The sequence below is a fragment of the Bos indicus genome, chromosome X (genome assembly GCF_029378745.1).
Source record: "Bos indicus isolate NIAB-ARS_2022 breed Sahiwal x Tharparkar chromosome X, NIAB-ARS_B.indTharparkar_mat_pri_1.0, whole genome shotgun sequence".
Taxonomy (NCBI): Eukaryota; Metazoa; Chordata; class Mammalia; order Artiodactyla; family Bovidae; genus Bos; species Bos indicus.
In genome coordinates, this window is record NC_091789.1 from 56,624,949 (window position 1) to 56,643,103 (window position 18,155).

The 18,155-nt window shown below is 42.1% G+C and overlaps 1 protein-coding gene across 2 annotated transcripts in view; it reads right to left on the bottom strand.

Moving 5' to 3' along the window:
- SLC25A53 (solute carrier family 25 member 53) overlaps positions 1-16,101 on the bottom strand; it is a 57,957-nt gene extending 41,856 nt beyond the window's left edge. For both annotated transcript variants that reach the window (XM_019956193.2, XM_070784532.1), the window contains exon 1: positions 15,780-16,101. The gene's annotated coding sequence lies outside the window, so the exon portion shown is untranslated. The remainder of the gene's footprint in view (positions 1-15,779) is intronic.
- Between the last annotated feature and the right edge of the window lie 2,054 nt (positions 16,102-18,155).

Consider the following 18,155-nt stretch of genomic DNA (forward strand, 5'->3'; position numbering starts at 1 on the left):
CTGACGCAAACATCCACATAAGATTGTTATTTTAGATGGAGATAGGGCTTTCCTGGTGACTCAGATGGTAAAGAATATGCCTGCAATGCAAGAGACCCAGGTTCAATCCCTGGGTCCGATCCCTGGGTCAGGAAGATCCCTTGGAGAAAGAAATGCTAACCCACTCCAGAATTCTTGCCTGGGAAACCCCATGGACAGAGGGGCCTGGTGGGCTACAGTCCATGGGATTGCAAAGAGTCAGACATAACTGAGTGACTAACACTTCCTTAGATGGAGATCCGATTATACCCTAAAGAGAATAAAAATCTATGAGTAGGAGCTTTCAGAATGGCTTGGTAGGAACCTCTGGAAATCCACTTTTGCAAAACAGCAATGAGAACACTTGCAAAAACTGTTAAAATAAATGTTTTTGGAACTCTGGAAGTGATTCAAAAGTATGCAGACACCAATCTGAGGAGCATTTATTCAAGAAAACTACTGAGTCTTGTTAAGAACGCTGATCTTTGAGGCCTTTTAACTTGCCCTATTTCAATCCCCCTCTCTCTTGACCAGTGTAGTCTTGAAAATCAGCAGTCTCACACCCATGGTAAAAGGCCATGAAAGCCAGTAGCCTAACAGTCATTGGTGGGGGCAGAGTGAGTGAACTGAAGTGAAGTCGCTTAGTCATGTCAGACTCTTTGTGAACCCAAGGACTGTAACCTAACAGGCTCCTCCATCCATGGGATTTTCCAGGCAAGAATACTGGAGTGGTTTGCCATTTCCTTCTCCAGGGGATCTTCCCGACCCAGGGATCGAAGCCAGGTCTCCTGCATTGCAGGCAGATGCTTTACTGTTTCAAAACAGCCTGAAAAACTCTCATCCTCAGAGCACTATCACTATTAGATCTGTCAGCTCCCAATGAAAAAGCCTCCTTCCCATGGCTAGCAGTTATTTAACATGACTCAGCAGGACATGAGATAGTGGGAAAAGCCACATCTATGGGGGCATTTGCCGAAAAGTTTCAGTGGCAATTGTTTAACATCACAGCTGCCTAAACCATGATACCTGTTGAGATAAATGTGCTAAGTCACTTCAGTTGTGTCCGACTCTTTGCAACACTATGGACCATACTCCTCTGTCCAGGGGATTATCCAGGCAAGAACACTGGAGTGGGCTGCCATGCCCTCCTCCAGGGAATCTTCCTGACCCAGGGATTGAACCCACATCTCTTATGCCTCCTGTGTTAGCAGGCGTGTTCTTTTCACTAGCACCACCTGGTGGGAAAATAAGAGACTGATTAAAAAACTTAAGATTTGGGGAATCAGATATCCACAGATGTCTTTGAAAAGCCACAATACATTCCTAAGGATCTAAAAGTCACACATGTCAAGGGCTGTGTACCTGCCCAAGAAAGACATATAAGGCTCCCATTTCTCACCTCTGGCTAACCTCGAGTCTGTGAAAACATGAAGTGAAAGCTAAGACAGAATTGTGAACTGCTTACCAGAGCACTGGGGGGATTCCCTGGCGGCTCAGATGGTAAATAATCTGCATGCAAAGGATACCTGTGTTTAATCCCTGGGTTGGGATGATCCCTTGGAGAAGGGAATAGCAACCCACTCCAGTACTCTTGCCTAGAGAGTCCCATGGACAGAGGAGCCTAGTGGACTATAGTCCACAGGGTCCCAAAGAGTCAGACATGACTGAGTAATTAACACTTTCACTTTCACTTTACCAGAGCACTGAGAGTGTACCACAATACACACAGAGCTGGTCTGTAGTAAGTGGGAGGTTTATTGGTTCAAGACACTATAGAAAAACTCCCACCAATTTTTAGCTGACAGCTAAGCTACAAGCTTAGTGATGTATCTGGGCAAGATTTCAGTGGCAACACACAACAGGAAAAACAGAATTTACAGAATTCAGTTCAGTTCAGTTGCTCAGTCGTGTCCGACTCTTTGTGACTCCAAGCACACCAGGCTTCCTTGTCCATCACCAACTCCTGGAGCTTACTCAAACTCCTGTCCATCGACTCAATGATACCATCCAACCATCTCATCCTCTGTCCATCCCCTTCTCCTCCTGCCTTCAATCTTTCCCAGCATCAAGGTCTTTTCAAATGAATCAGTTCTTCGCATCAGATGGCCAAAGTACTGGAGTTTCAGCTTCAGCATCAGTCATTCCAATGAATACTCAGGACTGAATTCCTTTGGGATAAACTGGTTGGATTTCTCTGCAGTCCAAGGGACTCTCAAGAGTCTTCTCCAACACCACAGTTCAAAAGCATCAATTCTTCAGTGCTTAGCTTTCTTTATAGTCCAACTCACATCCATATATGACTGCTGAAAAAACCATAGCTTTGACTAGACGGACCTTTGTTGGCAAAGTAATGTCTCTGATTTTTAATATGCTGTCTAGGTTGACCATAGCTTTTCTTCCAAGGAGCAAGCATCTTTTAATTTCATGGCTGCAGTCACCATCTGCAGTGATTTTGGAGCCCAAGAAAATAAAGTCAGCCACTGTTTACACTGTTTCTCCATCTATTTGCCATGAAGTAATGGGACCAGATGCCATGATCTTAGTTTTCTGAATGTTGAGCTTTAAGCCAACTTTTTCACTTTCCTCTTTCACCTTCATCAAGAGGCTCTTTAGTTCTTCTTCACTTTCTGCCATAAATATAGTGTCATCTGCATATCTGAGGTTACTGATATTTCTCCTGGCAATCTTGATTCCAGCTTGTGCTTCATCCAGTCCAGCGTTTCTCATGATGTACTCTGCATATAAGTTAAATAAGCAGGGTGACAATACAGAGCCATGACGTACTCCTTTTCCTCTTTGGAACCAGTCTGTTGTTCCATGTCCAGTTCTAACTGTTACTCCCTGACCTGCATACAGATTTCTCAAGAGGCAGGTCAGGTGGTCTGGTATTCCCATCTCTTTCAGAATTTTCCACAGTTTATTGTGATCCACACAGTCAAAGGCTTTGGCATAGTTAATAAAGCAGAAATAGATGTTTTTCTGAAACTCGCTTGCTTTTTCGATGATCCAGTGGATGTCGGCAATTTGATCTCCGGTTCCTCTGCCTATTCTAAAACCAGCTTGAACATCTGGAAGTTCACAGTTCACGTATTGCTGAAGCCTGGATTGGAGAATTTTGAGCATTACTTTACTAGTGTGTGAGATGAGTGCAATTGTGTGGTAGTTTCATCATTCTTTGGCATTCCCTTTCTTTGGGTTTGGAATGAAAACTGACCTTTTCCAGTTCTGTGGCCACTGCTGAATTTTCCCAATTTGCTGGCATATTGAGAGCAGCACTTTTACAGCATCATCTTTTAGGATTTGAAATAGCTCAATTGGAATTCCATCACCTCCACTAGCTTTGTTCTAGTGATGCTTCCTAAGGCCCACTTGACTTCACATTCCAGGATGTCTTGCTCTAGGTGAGTGATCACCATTGTGATTATCTGGGTCATGAAGATCTTTTTTGTACAGTTTTTCTGTGTATTCTTGCCACCTCTTCTTAATATCTTCTGCTTCTGTTAGGTCCATACCATTTCTGTCCTTTATTGAGCCCATCTTTGCATGAAATGTTCCCTTGGTATCTCTAACTTTCTTGAAGAGATCTCTAGTCTTTCCCATTCTATTGTCTTCCTCTCTTTCTTTGCACTGATCACTGAGGAAGGCTTTCTTATCTCTCCTTGCTGTTCTTTGGAACTCTGCACTCAAATGGGTCTATCTTTCCTTTTCTCCTTTGCTTTTCACTTCTCTTCTTTTCACAGCTATTTGTAAGGCCTCCTCAGACAGCCATTTTGCTTTTTTGCATTTCTTTTTCTTGGGGATGGTCTTGATCCCTGTCTCCTGTACAATGTCATGAACCTCCGTCCATAATTCACCAGGCACTCTGTCTATCAGATTTAGTCCCTTAAATCTATTTGTCACTTCCACTGTATAATCATAAGGGATTTGATTTATGTCATACCAATAAAGAGACAAATTATTTTTAAAAGACCCAAACAGAAATTCTGGAGTTGAAATATATAATAAATATTTATTGGAGGAGTTTAACGGCAGATTTGAGCTGGCAGAAAAAAGAATCATCAAAATTGAAGACAGGTCAATTGAGATTGACTAGAATGAGGAACAGAAAGAAAAAAGAATGAAGAAAAATTCACAGAGCTTCAGAGACCTATGAGCATACCAACATACACATAATGAGTCCCAGAAGGAGAGAAAGAGAAAGGGACAGAAAGTATATTTGAAGAAAACATGCCTGATATTCTCCAAAATTGATGAAAAACATGAATCTATACATCTGTGAAGCTCAACAAATTCCAAGATAAACTCAAAGAAAATCACACCTAGACACATCATAAAACCAGAAACAAGACACGGATTTCCATTCTTGCCACTTGTATTTCACATTGTGTTGGGGGTTCTAGCCAGGGCAATGAAAAGAGAAAAAGATATGTAAAACATCTATGTTGGAAAAGAAGTATTTATAGGTGGTATGATATTTTACACATAAAATCCAAAGGAATCATAAAAATACAATTATAACTAATAAAATCAGCAAGGTTTCAGGTCAACATACAAAAATCAACTGTACTAGCAATGAACACTCCAAACAGGAAATTAATGAAACAATTCCATTTATAATAGCATAAAAATTACTTAGGAACTAATTTAACAAAGGGGCTTCCCTGGTAGTTCAGCTGGTAAAGAATCTGCCTGCAATGCAGGAGACTCCAATTTGATTCCTGGGTCATGAAGACCTGCTGGAGAAGGGATAGACTACCCACTTCACTATTTTTGAGCTTCCCTGGTGGCTCAGCTGGTCCATGGACTGTAACATCCATGGGGTCACAAAGAGTTGGACATGACTGACTTTCACTTTCAACTTAACAAAAGATGTGCAAGACTTGTATATGTATGGAAGTATGAAAGGGAAAGTCGCTCAGTCATGCCTGACTCTTTGTGACCCCAAATATAAAGAATCCTGCGCCCATTGATCAGAAGACTTAATATTGTTAATATGGCAATACTCCATAAATTTTTCTACAGATTCACTGCAATCCCTATCAAAATTCTAGCTGTCTTGCTGAAACAGATGAGATGATCCTAAAATCACATGAAAATTCAAAGGGTCCAGAACAACCAAAGCAATCTTGGAAAAATAAAAAGAAGATGACTCACAGTTCATAATTTCAAAAAATACCCCAAAGCTATAGTAATTAAGACTGGTACTGGGGGAGGTTAAACAGAGAGATCAGAGAAATAGAACAGAGAGATCAGAGAAATAGAACTGACAGTCCAGAAATAAACTCAGACTTTCACAGCGATTGATTTTCAACAAAGGGTGCCAAGACCACTCAAGAAAGAATAGCCTTTTCAACAGATGGTGCTGGAACAACTAGATATTAACATGTAAAAGAATGAAGTTGGACTCCCACTTCATGTTGTATGTAAAAAGTAACTCCAAATTGATCAAAGGCCTAAATGTAAGAGATTAAATTATACAACTAGAGGAAAACAAAGGTATCAATCTTCCTAATCTTAGATTAGGCAACTGTGTCTTGAATAACTCCAAAATTACAAGCACTGGCTTGTAACTGAGATTTGTTTTTAGTGAAAGATTAAAACTCCTGAAAACACGCTTAGAATTTCTTAATTCTTTAGGTCTGTTCAGCATTTTTGGCTTCTCTAATACCTATCTGCCTGCAATGCAGGAGACCTGGGTTCAAACCCTGAGTGGGGAAGATCTCTTGGAGAAGGAAATGGCAGCACACTCCAGTATTCTTGCCTGGAAAATCCCATGGACAGAGAAGCCTGTGGGCTACAGTCCATGGGGTCACAAAGAGTTGGACACAACTGAGCTACACAACACTTTCACTTTCAACACTTATTTATTACATGTGGGGTGCCACTTACATCTTCCCTTAAGCTCCTGATGGCACATACACACAAAAGTCTGTTTTAATAACTTTAATAATAATAATAACGACAGATATAACACCTAACATTTAAACAGTACTTACTGTTTAAACATGGATGAATCTATAGATTATCATACTAAGGGAAATACATCAGAAAGAGAAAGACAAATACCATATGATATCACTAATAGGTGGAATCTAAAAAAAATGATACAAATGAACTTATTTCAGAACAGAAACAGGGGAATTCCCTGGTGGTCTAGTGGTGAGGACTCTGTGCTTCCACTGCAGGGGGCACAGGTTTTATCCCGAATCAGGGAACTAAGGTCCTGCATGCCATGCAGTGTGGCCAAAACAAAACAAACAAACAACTCAAAACAAAACTGATTCACAGACTTCAAAAACATACTTATGGTTACCAAAGGAGAAAGGTGGGGGAGGGATAAATCAGGAGTTTGACATTAACATATACACACTGCTATATATAAAACAGATAATCAACAAGGACCTCCTGTATAGCACAGGGAACCCTACTCAATATTCTGTAGTAAGCTATATGGGGAAATAATCTGAAAAGAGTGGATATATGTATATGTATAACTGAATCACTTTGCTGTACACCCAAAACCAACACAACACTGCAAATCAACTATACTCTAATATTTAAAAATAAATAAATAGCACTTACTGTTTGCCAGGCACCATCCTAAGTGCTTCACCTATATTAACTCTGCAAATCCCCCTAACACATCTCTATCTAACAGATAAGAAAACTACAGCACAGACAGGTTGAATAACTTGCCCAAAGTCACCAAAGCCTACAGAGCATGGAGCCCAAACTGCAAAACAGGCAGTCTTCCCCCAGAGGCTGTGCTATTCATCTGAGCGAGCACCCTTAACTCTTCAGATCGAGGGTTCTTATAAACCATGTGGCTTTGGACTAGACTGAGGCCAAAGTGTGTTTCCTAGTCCCACTCCCTTCACCCTGGATTTTAGTCACTTTAAACTTTTATTTTAATTAATTCATTTATTTGGCTGCGCTGGGTCTTAGCTGTGGCACACAGGATCTTTAGTTGTGGCATGTGAACTCTTGGTTGTGGCATGTGGTATCTATTAATAGTTTCCTGACCAGGGATCAAACCCAGGCCCTCTGCATTGGGAGCATGGAGTCTTAGCCACTGGACCACCAGGGAAATCCCTGCCTTAGATTTTAAATCTTAGAAACTGTACTTTCAGGTATCACAGAGAAGGAGATGATTTTCCTATATAAATTTGTACAAAATCACTTTCACCCTGGGGGTAAGAATTAAGAAGAAGAAAGATTGGAATAGAGCTAAGGAAAAGATACCTTTTTCAGAACACAATAAGCAAAGACAAGGAGGAAGAAATCAGATTGAGAGGGGACAGCAGGTGATTTTCTTTAGTGAGATTTGAGGTAGGAGTTACCAGGATGATGACCACAGGCCAGCGAGTACAGGGGACTAAAAGGTATGTGGTTTTATCCATTCTCTTTCTTGTCTTTCAGCCATACCTATGGCCTCCATTACCTGGGGTCATCTCTACTGAGAGAGCAGGCCCTCTTGGCAACTCTAGATTCCAGCCACATTGTCCCAATGGGATGTCCCCAGCAAGGCCACTAAAAGGCAGCCATTAGTAATGAGCTAAGCCTTTTTTATCTTTTAAAGAAATACTAACTTTCCCAAGAAGGTTTTTACATAAAATGAAGACATTTTGTGTTCGGTACATCATATTTTTCTTTTATCAGAACACTGATGAAAGAGCTCAGTGGGAGCTGTCTGACAGTCCTTAGAATTGCTACCAGGGAAAGATAAGTGGTACAAGAGAGCAGTGGGAAAATACCAGTGCAGGAAAAGCTGGATTTTTTTTTGGGGGGGGGGGCTTTCTGTTTATTCTTTCCTGCATCAGGACAACACATGAGATAAGAACTTGTGATAAGTAAACAATACCTATGCCCCCTAAGGTCATTGTACATCATCCCTGTACCTGAATGCCTATTTACCCCAATCACTAGTTATTTCAGTAAATATTTTTTGAGTGTGCACTATGTGCCAGGCACTGTTCTACGCAGTGGGGATGCAGCACTGAATTAAACAGATACAAAGGTTTGTGCTCATGAAGCATACTACTTCGTCCCTCTTTTCCTCTACCCCCTTTTCCTTCTTCATCTAGTAGAGAACATCAAGTTGTAAATTAGGAAACCTGGGTTCTGGCCCTAGCTCTGCTACAAATTAGATGTATGATCTTCATTAGCATGTCCAGGCTCAGGTGTCCTCTCTGCAGTCCCTAAAGATGAACAAAACATCCATCTTGCAGTTGTGGGGAACTCCTAAATCAATCTAATATAGATTCTGTTTTCCAGGGGCTCACAGACTAGTAGGAAGGTCAGAAACAGTTCCAGATAACTACAATGCAAAACTGAAGGTGACAGAAAAGTAAAACAGGGAAAGGTGACCAAGAGAACACGAGATCTAGGTTTCCAAACAAGTGGTACTGTCTGACTTGGGCCTTTAGCATTACAAAAGATTGGGGTATGTGTGAACAGATAGGGATAGTTTTCAAGGAAGAATGTACAGAGGGAGTAAGCAGAACAAATAGTAGTAAATGGATGATCAAGGTTCCAATAAGGGCGTTCAGCGTGGCTGGAACACACTGAAAGAGTCAAACACCAAATTCACATGCATTTTTACAAGGAACCAAGAGATTGAGACATTCTGCTCTTGACCCATAACCACGAGGTCAGTTGATGGTTTTACTCAACATTTACAACCAATATCATTGAGCGCTCACCAATTACACAATTTCAAAAAATACTAGGACTTCTAACTTACAGATTAAATGACTTACGCAGTGGGTATAACATATAGACAAATACAGAAGCTTTAAAAGTGAACCATATTCTGTCAGATTAAAAGAACAAAACATCTATACATGTCATTGGAAATAACACTGTGGTTTCCTTCAGCCCCATGCAGTGATACAGAGGACACCAGCATCTCTCATCCTCTGGTTACTAAGTGGTGGTGGTTTAGTTGCTCAGTCGTGTCTGACTCTGTGTGACCCCATGGACTGAAGCCCGCCAGGCTCCTCTGTCCATGGGATTTCCCAGGAAATATACTGGAGTGGGTTGCCACTTCCTTCTCCAGGGGATCTTCCAAACTCATGGATTGAATCCACATCTTCTGCATTGCAGGCAGATTCTTTAGGGACTGAGCCACCAGGGAAGCCCCATGGTTAAAAAGCACTGGTAATCAATGTTACTTGTTTCCTTAGGGGGAAAAAAAAACTCCACATACTTCTGTTTGTTTTAATCAAGATGTTCAATTAAAGAAATAACTAAATAATTCCAGATCTTATTTTAAAAGAAGATGCTATTGTCTACAGAAGTTTCATTTAGAATGAAACTCTTCCATCTTTCTGTCCACTCTGGGGTCTCTGGAATCAAAGAGCCCAGCAGTAGCAGCAGCAAATGCAAAGCAAAATGTTTTGTCACTAGCCTGTTTTCCCTCTTACAATTACTTGCCTTCCTTGTTCCTTTCACTCCATTCCTTGAGTGTTAACCAACATTTCTACCCATGTTTGGGTTATTGTTGCTTTGTGATAAACCAATCCAAAATTCAGTGGTGCAAAATGACCATTTTAATTTGCTCTCAGATTCTGTTTGGGAACTCAGGATATGGCAGGGATGTCTTGCTTCTACTCCATGAGGTATTGAGTCTCAGCTGGGAAGACACAACAGCTTGGGGACTCTAATCATCTAGAGGTGTCTTCGTTCTCTGGTCTTCTGGTTGATGTTTGCTATTAGCTGGGACGTCAGCTGAGGCTGCTGACCAGAGGACCTGTAGGTAGCCTCACCATAGGCTTAGGCTTCCTCAAAACAAGGCAGCCTCAAGGAAGTCAGACTTCTTACATGGCAGCTTAGGACTCTAAAGATCAATGTCCCTGAAGATAAGTCACAAGCCATGCTGCCTCTTATGGCCTCAGAAGTCACAGAGTCTCATTTCTTCCTATTATGTTGATTTAGACAATAGAAGTCTGTCCAGATTTAAAGCAGAGGGGACGTTAAACCTACTTCTCAATGGAAGAGTGGCAAGGTCACATTATAGAAGAAAGCATGGGATGAGACATACTGTTCTGGCCATCTCTGAAAAAGACAATGTTTTCCCTCTCATCCATTTATCTTGCTGAAGTATACTCCGATGATTTTTCTTTTTTTTAGCAAAACACCTTAGAAGACTGTTATTTCTCATTGAGGCCCCTAAGTTCTGATAGAGGGTAACTAGATGCTTTCATCTACACCCAGCCCTCAATCTTTCCTATTCAATACATCTAACCATTTCTCTGCTATATACAGCTCCTGGCAGAGAGGAAATTTGGTCTCCTATAGGCTGCTGGACTAGGCACTAACTCTGAGGAGAAAAGCAGCCACTGACATATGGGAGCTGTCCTGGCCCTCAGCTAGGTCTTGGTGTTCTCCTGATGAGTGTAATATAACCAATTTCACAGACCATAAACATCAAACAAGGCCACTCTGTGACAAAATCAAGACTACTGCATCCATGTCTGAAAAGAGACAAAATGCCAACTTTGATCAAACCACAAAATGGCCAAAACACCCTCCTATCCTGGCTAATAGCTGCTACTTTACCAATTAGCCTCTTTCTAGTCTATTCTCCTGCTGCTGCTGCTGCTGCTGCTAGATAAGATTAATCAAGATACCCAATCATGGAATTATCCCTATGTATAGTCTGTTGCTTCCTAACAATGCAATTCAGAATGAAGCCTCACTTCTTTAAATTCTGCCCCAAATCACCTAATACAAGTCCAAATCCTATGATAAGTCCTTTCTAACACCCTCTGAGATATTCCACCAGCTCCCCATGGTGTGCATTCTGCCTTGACTCACTAAGTAAGCAACCGACTTGCTCAACCACAGGTATGTTCCTGGTGGTCTTCAGCTGCAGCGCACTGGTGACTCCTCTGCTGCTGCTGCTGCTAAGTCACTTCAGTCATGTCAGACTCTGTGCGACCCCATAGACGGCAGCCCACCAGGCTCCCCCATCCCTGGGATTCTCCAGGCAAGAACACTGGAGTGGGTTGCCATTTCCTTATTCAATGCATGAAAGTGAAAATTGAAAGTGAAGTCGCTCAGTCGTGTCTGACTCCTAGTGACCCCATGGACTGCAGCCTATCAGGCCCCTCTGTCCATGGGATTTTCCAGGCAAGAGTACTGGAGTGGGTTGTCATTGCCTTCTCCGGGTGACTCCTCTAAGAACCTTGAAATTAGAAAACACATTTCTGGCAAGGCCATTTCTGATCTTCTGATCTCCAGCTTTCAGTAAGACTTTTACATGCAGTTTTGGAAGACAATTATATGAGTTCTTTGGATCTCTGAAAGCTATTAAAATGCTCCCATAGATACTACATATATTTATGTGTGTGTGTGTATGTGTATATGTATGTGTATATATACATATATATATATGAGTAGGTTATCAGGGTTTCTTCATCATATTACCAAGTACAGAAAAGTCATCATGATACGTAGTAGCAATAACTCTCCTGTCTCCAACAGGTCACAGGATCTAAGGGCAACCTGGCTGCAGGCACATGGTTGTTTAGGCCTCTACTGTGGGAAAAGCAGTAAGTTATACACCTAGCAACTGGCTCATCAGTTGCAGATTCCAGATTCTAGAATATATTTGTGTCTCTTCCTCCTGTTTTTTTTCTAATCTTATTTTTCAAAGAAACAACATGACATTAACTATGATAACTACCCATCTCCCCTCTCCTTTATAGTTCTCATTCATTTGATGTAAGAATTCTCATCCTCAGAAAAAACATTCCAAAGAAAACAATGACATCCATACCTTGTGGTTAAGTGCCAGATTGAAAACCTCACTCCACTTCAGGTTAGAGACACATACTGATTTACAGTTAGGGACTTCCTGGCAGTCCAGTGGTTAAGAATCTGCCTTCCAATGCAGGGGACATGGGTTTTATCCTTGGTCGGGGAACTAAGATCCCACATGCCATAAGGCAACTAAGCCTGCCTGCTGCAACTACAGAAGCCCACGTGTCACAACGAAGAACCAACGCAGCCAAAAATAAAAAATAAAGTTGTTTAGGGAATCAGCCGTAACAAGCAGGAAGTCTGGATTAGAAGAAATCTTGTCTGAATCTGAATTCAGCTGCTCTGACACACCTGGCCGCAAATTCCCTTTAGCATCCATCGGTCTGCTCTCAGGATCCATAAGCTACTGAGTGCTTGAGCAACAAAATTCAATCATTCCTACTTAGGAATCACTTAGGACACAGTGATGCATAGTTCAAACTAACACAGGTTTCTTTTATTTCTTTTTATCCCCTCACATTCCATTGAAAACTATACTGTCTATAAGACTAAGTGCAAATTAGGCAGAGATGAGGACTGGTGAGGAGGGGAGGAATCAGTGTACAACTCATCAACCATATGTGAAATTTATTTGATATTCAAGAGTCATGTGTGTGATTACTGATAGGGTTCAGAACATGCTACCCCAAAATATGGTGCCATGGCATACTGAATATTTTAAAGCTGAAGGAGTTTGAGTAAATAGTAGAAACAAGGTCACTTGACCTCTTTGCCCCTCTTCTCTCCTGAAACAAGTCATAAAATCCTCATGTGAGAGGTTCCCTCCTTATATCCAGAGGAGAGGATAATTTTTCTCTCCAAATACAAAAGGATGCAGAGAAAATCCTAACAAACAGGACTTGCTAAGTCTCCCCCAGTTTACTATACTTCCCTTGTACTCCTTAATTTGTCTTATTTCCCCATGATTTCCCACTCTTTGTCAAACCTAGCATAAAATTTTGTTGTTTGTTTAGCCACTAAGTCATGCCACCTGGGAAGTCAGCATAAAATACTGAACTCAGTTTCTCTGGGTCTTTATTTGCCTGTGACAGCTCCAATGTCATGTAAAACTTACATTAAATACATTTGTATGCTTCTCTATTGTTAATCTGTCTTTGTCAGCTTAATTTTCAGACCCAGCCAGGGACCTTGAGACAGTAGAAGAAAACTTTTTCCTACCCTTACAGTGTCCTGCTGATTCCCTTGTACTGGAAGACCTTCAGACTTCTGAAACATCCAGGTCACTCGTCATCCTAGCATCTTGCTGGTCACTGAAAAAGCTCACAGTAGACCTAAGCCAGTTTATTTGGACTTTTTTATGTGCATTTTATGTATGTCTTCATGATTGGTCTTGAGGTTTTGTTTTGCTTCATAACTGGCCTGGGGAGAGATTTGGGAGCCAACACTAACAGGTCTAGAATGAGTGACATTTCTGAAAAATGTGTCCTGATCTTTTTCAGGCCCATGGAAGAGTTTGGAGGGTAGGCAGAACTACGGACTGCCATTCCCTGGTGACACAGTAGTAAAGCATCTACCTGCCAATGCAGGAGACCTGCGTTCCATCCCTAATGAGGAAGATCCCCTGGAGAAGGAAATGGCAACCCACTCCAGTATTCTTGCCTGAGGAATCCCATGGACAGAGGAGCCTGGTGGGCTACAGCCCATGGGGTCACAAAAGAATTGGACATGACTTAGTGCCTAACAACAACAGCAACCCTCCAGTAGGCTGTTTAGGTCAATCTATAAAATAAGGTTTCATGTTAATCTCTGGCACAGTAAGGTTTCTTGTTCCCTTTGTGCTCTAGAGTGAATAAACTGACTATTTCTTCTGAAGAGGGAGGGATTTCATTGAGGGTGAAAAAATCAAAAATAAACTACTTATCACACTATCTCAGTTCTGGCTCCTTATACAACTATTTCTGTGTTGATTAGATTGTCCCAACTGTCCTTTCACTTTTTAACTTCAAACATAATTACCAGAAGTTAGAACACATCATTTTTTTTTTGGTGATGACACAAGTGTGAGTTCTATAAATAACTAGCTGTGTGTGTGCCCGTGTGCTAAGTAGCTTCAGTCAATGTCTGCCTCTTTGTGACTCCATGGACTGTAGCCCACCAGGCTCCTCTGTCCATGGGATTCTCCAGGCAAGAATACTGGAATGGATTGCCACGCCCTCATCCAGAGAATCTTCCCGACCCAGTGTTTGAACCCATATCTCTTATGTCTCCTGCATTGGCAGGCGAGTTCTTTATCACTAGAGCCATCTGAGGAGCACAAATAACTACCTATTTGAATATAACTCAGAAAGGGATCTGAAAAGAAAACAACTATTGTGTTTTTTAAATGATTTAAGAAACTCTGATCCCCATGAGTGAAAAAAAACTGATGCAAATTTTACTTTGTTTAGTTCAAGAAGATTCATCTTTGCTCATCCATTTAAAACATACAAATGAACAACCAAAACACATCTGTTTTATTTCATATCTAACATGGCTTAATTCAGACTTGTTTAACCTTTAGGAATATGCTTACTCTCCCCTAGAGATGTCCTTTCTGGTTACTAATCTCAGTTCTGTTTAGACTAGTACTTCTCTAAGTGTGTTCCGAGAACGCCCAGAATGAGCAGTATCAGCATCTCCTGGGAACTTGTAGGAAACATAAATTTGGGGGCAAATGCCAGACCCACTGAATTAGCAACTCTTTGGTGGAATTCAGCAATCTGAGCTCTAGCAAGTCCTCCAGCTGATTCTGATGCACAGGAAAGTTTGAGAACCACTGACTTGGACTGCCTGCTATACTGCTGTTTCTCTGGCAAACAAAGCAGCAGGTATGATGATTCAAAAGTTTTAAAAGAATTGCTTAGAATTTCAAGTAAATCCACAATTCCCAGCTGTGAACTGAGTTTTCTAGAAAACCAAACAGCTGGCACAGAAGCGTTTCAAATGATTAGACCAGACAGCCCTTGAGTTCTGCCACTTTAGTACTACCCAGAGCTCGGAGAAAGCAATGGCAACCCACTCCAGTACTCTTGCCTGGAAAATCCCATGGACGGAGGAGCCTGGTAGGATGCAGTCCATGGGGTCGCTAAGAGTTGGACACGACTGAGCGACTTCCCTTTCACTTTTCACTTTCATGCATTAGAGCAGGAAATGGAAACCCACTCCAGTGTTCTTGCCTGGAGAATCCCAGGGACAGGGGAACCTGGTTGGCTTCCCTCTATGGGATCGCACAGAATCAGACACGACTGAAGCGACTTGGCAGCAGCAGCAGCAGAGCTTGCAGACTATGCATGTAAAGGGAGGTCTTGCTCTCTGGTAAGACTGACTCTCCAGCAGGGGTCCTGGAAGTACCACTGTGATGGATAAATGCTCTCACCAGGTATAAACGAGTTTGGGCCTTAAGTGATACTCAGTCACACTCCAGATAGCTGAGCTAACCAGGAAGGGAATGTGCTTGGAGAAAACTGCACATAGTTCCCCCCTGTGTATTTTATCTTTAAAATATATGTCAAATCATCACATCAAAGACCATCCCAGATGGCACCCTCTGGAGCGTTTGTGGCCCCCGACAGGTTTTCAAAACACTTTATCTCCTTGTATTGTAACTGCCTGTCTCCAAATGCATACTGTAACTGACAGGCTGTAATGGTCGAGGAAAAAGGTTAATTCCTTTCCTCACACAGAGCTTCCAGTGCAGTACCCAAAACAGCGCAAGTGCTTGGTAATTTGTTAAAAGGGAGTCAACTCGTCCAAAGTAGAATCTGAAACCAGGGGCTCAATAAAATCACTCCAATAAAATCATCCCATATAGGTACAATTCGCATGTGCCGGTGCCCCGCCAACAAAATGTTTTTTCACTCTGCTGATTTTACCTTCCATTCATCTGTTCGCCACCTCCCCTATCCCCAAACACTACAAAGAAGATTCACACACTCATCACCTACACAATTACATACCCTCTTCCGACACCCTTGTCATCACTTCTCGCCGCCGGGTCCGTCAGGCTGTCAGTTCCCCCGACTCCTCACCCCCTTTCACTGCGGTTCCCCTGTTCCAGCGCGACTGGAGGCCAGGACGTGCCTACACCTTCCGCCCAAAACAAGTGTTACAAACTTCCGCCTCCTCTGCTCTCCTGGTGCCGGCTGACAGCCCCTGCTTTCCAGCCTCGGAGAGAAGCTGCGCCGGAGCGGCCAGACTCAGTTAGCCGGTGGCCCTTACTTAGGATCGGTCATAATAGAGAAGAGCACTGCATATTTCCCAGATGCCCTGGGGCGACGTACAAAGGAGCTCCCACAATCCTATTCGCTTCCGCTTGTTCCACCCCCGAACCCCGGCATTAACCCCTTCACGTCCATGTTTGTTGGACAACCCCTGGCAGGCAGATTGCATCATGGGGAGATCCCCGACACTTACGTGGTAAAAGACGTGAAAGGTGGGACCTCTAGTTACAGGCTTCCCTGGTGGCACTAGTGGTAGAGAATCTGCCGGCTAATGCAGGAACATAAGAAACGCAGGTTCGATCCCTAGGAATGGCAACCCACTCCCATAATCTGGCGTGCTGTAATCTATAGGGTTGCACAGAGTCCGACCCGATTTAGCACGCAAGCAGGTCCCTCAGTTATAGTTATCTCATTTTTGCAACTTGCTTGTAAATTGGCTTGTAAGCTTACCTACTCATTTATAAATAAGACCTTAATATACTTGTTAAGTTGACAACATGAACAGTTCACAATGATGCCTTTTAAGTTTCTGAACCAACTGACACTCTAAATTTGCTGTTTTTGACTGTTCACCTTGATCCTGTGCCTTTTCTACCCTCCATTTCCCATCTCCTTTTAGTTCTTGTCTGACTATTTAACCGCATGCCTCAATGGTTAAGGGTACCGATTTTGTAAACCAGGCTTTTTGGGTTTGAATCTCCACTCTACCATTTATCCAACCATGGAATCTTGGTTAAAGGATTTAAGCACGCTATTCCTTGACTTCCTCATCTGTAAAATGGGTATAATACTAAGATCTACCTCTAGAGTTGTAGTGAGAATTTTAAAAGTTATATGCAAGAAGCACCTAGAACATTGCCTAGCAAAGAGTTAAGTGGTATATTGGAATAGAAATTACAATTATTGACGTTTGTGGATATGTTTTCTCAGTTAAGACCTTCTAGCTGATAAATAGTAAATGATAATCATGGTTAACATTTGATTATCTGTGAACTAGGTACTATATTAAGTGCTTTACATCCATTTCTGTTGTTTAATCCTCATGATCATTGGTAGTAGTTGTATTATTCTTCTCTCCCCTCCTTTGTTTTTCTAAGCAACTAAGAAAATTCAGAACTGTGAGATTGCAGATAACTCAGAGCTACTAACAAATAGAGCCTAGACTTAAAACTCTGATTTGTCTTGTGTGCGTTAGTTGCTCAGTCGTGTCTGACTCTTTCTGATTCTGTGGACCATAGCCCACAAGGCTCCTCTGTCCATGGAATTCTCCAGGCAAGAATACTGGAGTGGGTTGCCATCCCCTACTCCAGGGGATCTTCCCTACCCAAGGATCAAACCCAGGTCTCTTGCGTTGCAGGCAGATTCTTTACCATCTGAGCTACCAGGGAAGGCACTTTAGATATGACTTGACCCTTCTCAAGTATCACTGAGAAAACTGCCATAAATTCTTTGTGAGTGCTCTTCTTTTCCATAAGAGTTCCCTCAATATCCGTGCAGGTCAGGAAGGCTAAGTTCTCTTCAGAGGCAGAAGGACAGCAGACAATAAAGCAAGGGTCTCTCCCCTGAAGGTTGGCTGCAAAGATGACTAAAATAGCAAGTCATAATGAACTCAATTATTGTACCCCACTGTGCCACACAGGCCCTATTACTGCCCATACTGCCTAAGACCACTGCAGATAAAAGGTCCAGGATCCCCACCTCACCTCATCATTCTCTAAAGCTTGGATATTATAAAAGATTTTGCTTGTTTTAGGATGGCACCAAGAGACTCTTTAATATACTATTCTGACTCCAGCCAAAGTGGTAGTAATTTCCACATTAGCAGCAGGTAGAATCAGGTATTTCTATCTCAGCCCAATAGCACAGGGAATTCTCCTCTTTCCTAGTTAAAAACAAAAAAGGAATCCCCTCTTTTCCCTCAGATCCAACAGTACCAGGGTTTTGTTATTCTCGCTCCACACGTACCTACTCCCACTTCCCAACTGATGCCCAGGCAGTTCACAGTGTTTTTTTTTTCCAGGAGAAAAGCTGCTGATGGTAAAGAGACTGGTAAGGAAAAAGAATTAAGTCCCCAAGTACTGCTTTGTCCCTACCCCTGTACCCATTTTGTAG